Consider the following 9,189-nt stretch of genomic DNA (forward strand, 5'->3'; position numbering starts at 1 on the left):
GCTGAAATATTCCCACATTCTCTTAGTATTATAGAGAAAAGCCATTATAGTGAGAGGGTATAGTAGTGTAAACGACCGGAATTACGACAGAGGGTTCAAAAACTACTATAGGTAGGCAGTGGTTGCCGACCTCTCATATTGTTCAAAACTTATGTATTCATATGATTTTGGCAATTATATGAGTAAATTAAATAATATACATATGAAAATTATTAATTATTATATGTATAAGGGAAAAAATGCTGAAAATATCCCACATTCTCTTAGTATTAATAGAGAAAAGCCATTATAGTGAGAGGGTATAGTAGTGTAAACGACCGGAATTACGACAGAGGGTTCAAAAACTACTATAGGTAGGCAGTGGTTGCCGACCTCTCATATTGTTCAAAACTTATGTATTCATATGATTTTGGCAATAATATGAGTAAATTAAATAATATACATATGAAAATGATTAATTATTATATGTATAAGGGAAAAAATGCTGAAAATATCCCACATTCTCTTAGTATTATAGAGAAAAGCCATTATAGTGAGAGGGTATAGTAGTGTAAACGACCGGAATTACGACAGAGGGTTCAAAAACTACTATAGGTAGGCAGTGGTTGCCGACCTCTCATATTGTTCAAAACTTATGTATTCATATGATTTTGGCAATAATATGAGTAAATTAAATAATATACATATGAAAATGATTAATTATTATATGTATAAGGGAAAAAATGCTGAAAATATCCCACATTCTCTTAGTATTATAGAGAAAAGCCATTATAGTGAGAGGGTATAGTAGTGTAAACGACCGGAATTACGACAGAGGGTTCAAAAACTACTATAGGTAGGCAGTGGTTGCCGACCTCTCATATTGTTCAAAACTTATGTATTCATATGATTTTGGCAATAATATGAGTAAATTAAATAATATACATATGAAAATGATTAATTATTATATGTATAAGGGAAAAAATGCTGAAAAATCCCACATTCTCTTAGTATTATAGAGAAAAGCCATTATAGTGAGAGGGTATAGTAGTGTAAACGACCGGAATTACGACAGAGGGTTCAAAAACTACTATAGGTAGGCAGTGGTTGCCGACCTCTCATATTGTTCAAAACTTATGTATTCATATGATTTTGGCAATAATATGAGTAAATTAAATAATATACATATGAAAATGATTAATTATTATATGTATAAGGGAAAAAATAATCATATTATATATGAATAATGGAAAAAAAATGAAATGTTCCTATAATCTCTTAATATATAAGAGAATAGCCCGTATGTTGGGTGGCAAACGGAATTGAAAATACCCGCTTTGAGGACAGCGGGTTCAAAAACTACTATAGGTAGGCAGTGGTTGCCGACCTCCCGCATTATTCGAAATATTTATTTCGGATTATGTTTATATTGGTTACATACAATAAAGTATATTATTATCCGTACAAATTTGTTTCTCAGTTCTATAGAACACGGGACTTGGCTCCGCGGATAATAGGAATACGCTTTATAGATAATATCGTTGAAACAAAAGTCAAGTTTCTATTATATATAGAATAACAAATCGTTTCCATATATTATCGTTAATTTTTGGAGGCAGGCAAATATTAATTTATTACCTGCCGTATAGTTGGATTATTATATCGTTACGGTATAATACAAATATGGATTCTTATGAAAGAAATATAAAATTATATATTAAATGTGGAAATATTATCATATGCGCTTGGTTTTATGTTATATATTACCAGAGATATATATGAAAAGAGATAAATTTTAAATTTATCTTCAAAATGCAAATGATTTAACTTAATATTTATATTGGTTAAACAAAAATTGTACATGTGTGGATACAATAATTATGTATGTTGGAAATAAAATGATATTTTATAATGAAATATGTATGTATAAAAAGATAAAATTATAGAAATATATATATTACAATAATTAGATGAAATTCTTGTTATATTGGTAAAACAAGTATAAATTAAAAATGAAAATATGGATTACGAATGCTATATAAAAATGGCCGTAATCGAATGGATTTTTTTACTTATATATTTAAAATTTTACCCAAAGGCGAAATATTGAATTTTATTCAATATAATAAAAATCATGGAATTATATAAAGTGAAAAATCTATATATCTATATATCTATTATATTGCTTATTTCGATTCAAAATATATGAATGGAATATGAAGGAAAAACATTATTCTGGTTGATCCTGCCAGTAGTTATATGCTTGTCTCAAAGATTAAGCCATGCATGTCTAAGTACACACGAATTAAAAGTGAAACCGCAAAAGGCTCATTATATCAGTTATGGTTCCTTAGATCGTTAACAGTTACTTGGATAACTGTGGTAATTCTAGAGCTAATACATGCAATTAAAACATGAACCTTATGGGACATGTGCTTTTATTAGGCTAAAACCAAGCGATCGCAAGATCGTTATATTGGTTGAACTCTAGATAACATGCAGATCGTATGGTCTTGTACCGACGACAGATCTTTCAAATGTCTGCCCTATCAACTTTTGATGGTAGTATCTAGGACTACCATGGTTGCAACGGGTAACGGGGAATCAGGGTTCGATTCCGGAGAGGGAGCCTGAGAAACGGCTACCACATCTAAGGAAGGCAGCAGGCGCGTAAATTACCCACTCCCAGCTCGGGGAGGTAGTGACGAAAAATAACAATACAGGACTCATATCCGAGGCCCTGTAATTGGAATGAGTACACTTTAAATCCTTTAACAAGGACCAATTGGAGGGCAAGTCTGGTGCCAGCAGCCCGCGGTAATTCCAGCTCCAATAGCGTATATTAAAGTTTTGCGGTTAAAACGTTCGTAGTTGAACTTGTGCTTCATACGGGTAGTACAACTTACAATTGTGGTTAGTACTATACCTTTATGTATGTAAGCGTATTACCGGTGGAGTTCTTATATGTGATTAAATACTTGTATTTTTTCATATGTTCCTCCTATTTAAAAACCTGCACTAGTGCTCTTAAACGAGTGTTATTGTGGGCCGGTACTATTACTTTGAACAAATTAGAGTGCTTAAAGCAGGCTTCAAATGCCTGAATATTCTGTGCATGGGATAATGAAATAAGACCTCTGTTCTGCTTTCATTGGTTTTCAGATCAAGAGGTAATGATTAATAGAAGCAGTTTGGGGCATTAGTATTACGACGCGAGAGGTGAAATTCTTGGACCGTCGTAAGACTAACTTAAGCGAAAGCATTTGCCAAAGATGTTTTCATTAATCAAGAACGAAAGTTAGAGGTTCGAAGGCGATCAGATACCGCCCTAGTTCTAACCATAAACGATGCCAGCTAGCAATTGGGTGTAGCTACTTTTATGGCTCTCTCAGTCGCTTCCCGGAAACCAAAGCTTTTGGGCTCCGGGGGAAGTATGGTTGCAAAGCTGAAACTTAAAGGAATTGACGGAAGGGCACCACCAGGAGTGGAGCCTGCGGCTTAATTTGACTCAACACGGGAAAACTTACCAGGTCCGAACATAAGTGTGTAAGACAGATTGATAGCTCTTTCTCGAATCTATGGGTGGTGGTGCATGGCCGTTCTTAGTTCGTGGAGTGATTTGTCTGGTTAATTCCGATAACGAACGAGACTCAAATATATTAAATAGATATCTTCAGGATTATGGTGCTGAAGCTTATGTAGCCTTCATTCATGGTGGCAGTAAAATGTTTATTGTGTTTGAATGTGTTTATGTAAGTGGAGCCGTACCTGTTGGTTTGTCCCATTATAAGGACACTAGCTTCTTAAATGGACAAATTGCGTCTAGCAATAATGAGATTGAGCAATAACAGGTCTGTGATGCCCTTAGATGTCCTGGGCTGCACGCGCGCTACAATGAAAGTATCAACGTGTATTTCCTAGACCGAGAGGTCCGGGTAAACCGCTGAACCACTTTCATGCTTGGGATTGTGAACTGAAACTGTTCACATGAACTTGGAATTCCCAGTAAGTGTGAGTCATTAACTCGCATTGATTACGTCCCTGCCCTTTGTACACACCGCCCGTCGCTACTACCGATTGAATTATTTAGTGAGGTCTCCGGACGTGATCACTGTGACGCCTTGCGTGTTACGGTTGTTTCGCAAAAGTTGACCGAACTTGATTATTTAGAGGAAGTAAAAGTCGTAACAAGGTTTCCGTAGGTGAACCTGCGGAAGGATCATTATTGTATAATATCCTTATCGTTAATAAACATTTGTTATAATACAAATAAATACAATTTACCAAAATAAAAATATTACAAAATGATTCCACGGAATCAAAAGTTAAAGTCAAAATAAAATGAAGATGGCTTTTATTTTATATGTGGGGCTTGGCAACCTCATAAAAAGACTTTAACATTATTAATGTTGTTGTGCGTATTTGTGGCAGTACCTACTACAACAATGGCGTTTCCTATAAAAACAAATTCTCGAAAATGGAAATCGAAGAAACTGAACAAAATTTGAAAGTAGAAGTCGAATTAAAATTAAAATAATTTTGAATGTGGTATTCAAAATAAGTGTGTGTGTATATGGACCATAATATACACGCGTTGCGAATATGTATTGTTCATCTATGTTATGAGCATACGTTGGCTAATGCAACAACCTAAAATATACAATGTTTGTACCTGTCATCCATCAGGTTAATGTTTTATATAAATTTTGCAGTATGTGTCACCCAAAATAGCAAACCATAACCAGATTTTTATGATACATAATGCTTATATGAAACTAAGACATATCGCAACATTTATTTTTAGGTATAAAAATAAATTTATTGAAGGAATTGATATATGCCAGTAAAATGGTGTATTTTTAATTTCTTTCAATAAAAACAATATTGATATTATATAAAAATGAATTATAAAACTCTAAGCGGTGGATCACTCGGCTCATGGGTCGATGAAGAACGCAGCAAACTGTGCGTCATCGTGTGAACTGCAGGACACATGAACATCGACATTTTGAACGCATATCGCAGTCCATGCTGTTATGTACTTTAATTAATTTTATAGTGCTGCTTGGACTACATATGGTTGAGGGTTGTAAGACTATGCTAATTAAGTTGTTTATAAATTTTTTATAAGCATATGGTATATTATTGGATTAAATAATGATTTTATTCATAATATTAAAAAAGAAATGAAAAACATTATCTCACATTTGAATGTGAAAAACGAAGAGAAATATTTTCTTTTTCAATCAAATAATACTGAGAAATGTCTAGCATAAAAAATTGAAATATTTTTCATCTAGAATTGTCTCTTATTAATGATTCGGAAAAAGAAAAATCTTGGTTTTGTTATTATTCTTCGTTGGTTCGTTAAATGGATAAAAAATAACTTTGCTTACAAGAACTATTGGAACTATTTATAACGAATTTAATTGATTGTTTTATCATTTATATATAAAGAATTTATGGCAAAAAATAGTTATATATACAACCTCAACTCATATGGGACTACCCCCTGAATTTAAGCATATTAATTAGGGGAGGAAAAGAAACTAACAAGGATTTTCTTAGTAGCGGCGAGCGAAAAGAAAACAGTTCAGCACTAAGTCACTTTGTCTATATGGCAAATGTGAGATGCAGTGTATGGAGCGTCAATATTCTAGTATGAGAAATTAATGATTTAAGTCCTTCTTAAATGAGGCCATTTACCCATAGAGGGTGCCAGGCCCGTATAACGTTAATGATTACTAGATGATGTTTCCAAAGAGTCGTGTTGCTTGATAGTGCAGCACTAAGTGGGTGGTAAACTCCATCTAAAACTAAATATAACCATGAGACCGATAGTAAACAAGTACCGTGAGGGAAAGTTGAAAAGAACTCTGAATAGAGAGTTAAACAGTACGTGAAACTGCTTAGAGGTTAAGCCCGATGAACCTGAATATCCGTTATGGAAAATTCATCATTAAAATTGTAATATTTAAATAATATTATTAAGAATAATGTGCATTTTTTCCATATAAGGACATTGTAATCTATTAGCATATCCCAAATTTATCATAAAATATAACTTATAGTTTATTCCAATTAAATTGCTTGCATTTTAACACAGAATAAATGTTATTAATTTGATAAAGTGCTGATAGATTTATATTATTACAGAGCGTTAATTTTTCGGAATTATATAATGGCATAATTATCATTGATTTTTGTGTTTATTATATGCTCTTGTATGATTAACAATGCGAAAGATTCAGGATACCTTCGGGACCCGTCTTGAAACACGGACCAAGGAGTCTAACATATGTGCAAGTTATTGGGATGTAAACCTAATAGCGTAATTAACTTGACTAATAATGGGATTAGTTTTTTAGCTATTTATAGCTAATTAACACAATCCCGGGGCGTTCTATATAGTTATGTATAATGTATATTTATATTATTTATGCCTCTAACTGGAACGTACCTTGAGCATATATGCTGTGACCCGAAAGATGGTGAACTATACTTGATCAGGTTGAAGTCAGGGGAAACCCTGATGGAAGACCGAAACAGTTCTGACGTGCAAATCGATTGTCAGAATTGAGTATAGGGGCGAAAGACCAATCGAACCATCTAGTAGCTGGTTCCTTCCGAAGTTTCCCTCAGGATAGCTGGTGCATTTTAATATTATATAAAATAATCTTCTGGTAAAGCGAATGATTAGAGGCCTTAGGGTCGAAACGATCTTAACCTATTCTCAAACTTTAAATGGGTAAGAACCTTAACTTTCTTGATATGAAGTTCAAGGTTATGATATAATGTGCCCAGTGGGCCACTTTTGGTAAGCAGAACTGGCGCTGTGGGATGAACCAAACGTAATGTTACGGTGCCCAAATTAACAACTCATGCAGATACCATGAAAGGCGTTGGTTGCTTAAAACAGCAGGACGGTGATCATGGAAGTCGAAATCCGCTAAGGAGTGTGTAACAACTCACCTGCCGAAGCAACTAGCCCTTAAAATGGATGGCGCTTAAGTTGTATACCTATACATTACCGCTAAAGTAGATGATTTATATTACTTGTGATATAAATTTTGAAACTTTAGTGAGTAGGAAGGTACAATGGTATGCGTAGAAGTGTTTGGCGTAAGCCTGCATGGAGCTGCCATTGGTACAGATCTTGGTGGTAGTAGCAAATAATCGAATGAGACCTTGGAGGACTGAAGTGGAGAAGGGTTTCGTGTGAACAGTGGTTGATCACGAGTTAGTCGGTCCTAAGTTCAAGGCGAAAGCCGAAAATTTTCAAGTAAAACAAAAATGCCTAACTATATAAACAAAGCGAATATAATACACTTGAATAATTTTGAACGAAAGGGAATACGGTTCCAATTCCGTAACCTGTTGAGTATCCGTTTGTTATTAAATATGGGCCTCGTGCTCATCCTGGCAACAGGAACGACCATAAAGAAGCCGTCGAGAGATATCGGAAGAGTTTTCTTTTCTGTTTTATAGCCGTACTACCATGGAAGTCTTTCGCAGAGAGATATGGTAGATGGGCTAGAAGAGCATGACATATACTGTTGTGTCGATATTTTCTCCTCGGACCTTGAAAATTTATGGTGGGGACACGCAAACTTCTCAACAGGCCGTACCAATATCCGCAGCTGGTCTCCAAGGTGAAGAGTCTCTAGTCGATAGAATAATGTAGGTAAGGGAAGTCGGCAAATTAGATCCGTAACTTCGGGATAAGGATTGGCTCTGAAGATTGAGATAGTCGGGCTTGATTGGGAAACAATAACATGGTTTATGTGCTCGTTCTGGGTAAATAGAGTTTCTAGCATTTATGTTAGTTACTTGTTCCCGGATAGTTTAGTTACGTAGCCAATTGTGGAACTTTCTTGCTAAAATTTTTAAGAATACTATTTGGGTTAAACCAATTAGTTCTTATCAATTATAACGATTATCAATTAACAATCAATTCAGAACTGGCACGGACTTGGGGAATCCGACTGTCTAATTAAAACAAAGCATTGTGATGGCCCTAGCGGGTGTTGACACAATGTGATTTCTGCCCAGTGCTCTGAATGTCAAAGTGAAGAAATTCAAGTAAGCGCGGGTCAACGGCGGGAGTAACTATGACTCTCTTAAGGTAGCCAAATGCCTCGTCATCTAATTAGTGACGCGCATGAATGGATTAACGACGGACGTGTTTTCGTTGCGCTCGTGTACAGATTGCGAATAACTAAGTTTTCCTTGTTTGGAAAGTAATTAAATCGGTGATTTAGTGCTCCGCGGAAGTCGAGTGAAAATTGTCGAGTGTTAAAAACAAGCGGTTTGGAAATTATTAAACAATAAACTATTGGAAATTTTCCACTCCGCACGTGCTGCGAGGCGAGCTTACGAGTAAGTTTTTCGAGTAAGCTTTTTGAGCAGCTGTCAAAAAGCTTATTGGTGGCAGTCACTGCTAGGGTTTGTGTCTAGGGACAGTTTTAGTGCTACCAGACGCTACCGATAGGTGGAGCTCTAGAGCATCTACCTTTTGTCACTGAGCAAACGAGCATACGGTTGCTGGCGTCGACGGTAGGAGGAGCCACCATCGGAGTTATGCCGATCGAGAGCGACAGCAGCGCGAGTGCCTTGAGCGGAAGTAGTGCTCGAGGAAATCCAGACGAGGCAGGCGCAGAAGCCATCTGGCCTCTAAGAGCTCGGCGCCGACGCAGGCGAAATTGGTTGCCCTGGCATCGAATGGAGTGCCAGAACCCGTTGGTGTACTTGAGGAGGCGTTTTCGTCGCTGGAGGACGCCCGGGCGGCTGCCACCTGCCCCCCCACGCTGCTGCCACCGCTGTTGATCCTACTGCTGCCCCTGCTGCCGACCACACTGCTGCCTCCGCCGTTTCCACTGCTGCTAAAATTGTTGCCACCACTGCCACTGCCGCTACCGCTGCCGCCCGTGCTGGGCAAGCAGCCATGATGGCAGAGCTGTCGGCCACCCAGCGCATGGTGAGAAGCAGCTTCCGCAGCCTAGGAGAAGTGGACACGGAAGAGCTCTCGTATGCTATCAGCCGCTACGATGAGCTGGTGCTGGCGTTAATGCTCCGGTGTGGAGAACTGGAGACGCGGCTCGCTATGCCGCCACCGCCGCCGCCGTCGTCGAATCCGTTAAAGAATACGGCCGCCAATGCTCCCCAGATGCCACAGGTTGCACCCATCGCTGCCCCGCGGACCACCAAGGT

At 37.2% G+C, this 9,189-nt stretch overlaps 2 non-coding genes and 1 pseudogene across 2 annotated transcripts; all 3 read left to right on the top strand.

Annotated features, from left to right (window-relative positions):
• Positions 1-2,211: 2,211 nt before the first annotated feature.
• On the top strand, positions 2,212-4,204 carry LOC117149217. Its single transcript, XR_004460127.1, has one exon. It is a non-coding gene; the product is annotated as a small subunit ribosomal RNA (ribosomal RNA).
• A 686-nt stretch (positions 4,205-4,890) lies between these two features.
• Positions 4,891-5,069, top strand: LOC117149215. The gene has a single exon (XR_004460126.1). It is a non-coding gene; the product is annotated as a 5.8S ribosomal RNA (ribosomal RNA).
• A 395-nt stretch (positions 5,070-5,464) lies between these two features.
• Positions 5,465-9,189, top strand: LOC117149216 (annotated as a pseudogene; the record flags this gene model as incomplete).

This window comes from Drosophila mauritiana, unplaced genomic scaffold (genome assembly GCF_004382145.1).
Source record: "Drosophila mauritiana strain mau12 unplaced genomic scaffold, ASM438214v1 U_175, whole genome shotgun sequence".
NCBI classification, from domain to species: domain Eukaryota; kingdom Metazoa; phylum Arthropoda; class Insecta; order Diptera; family Drosophilidae; genus Drosophila; species Drosophila mauritiana.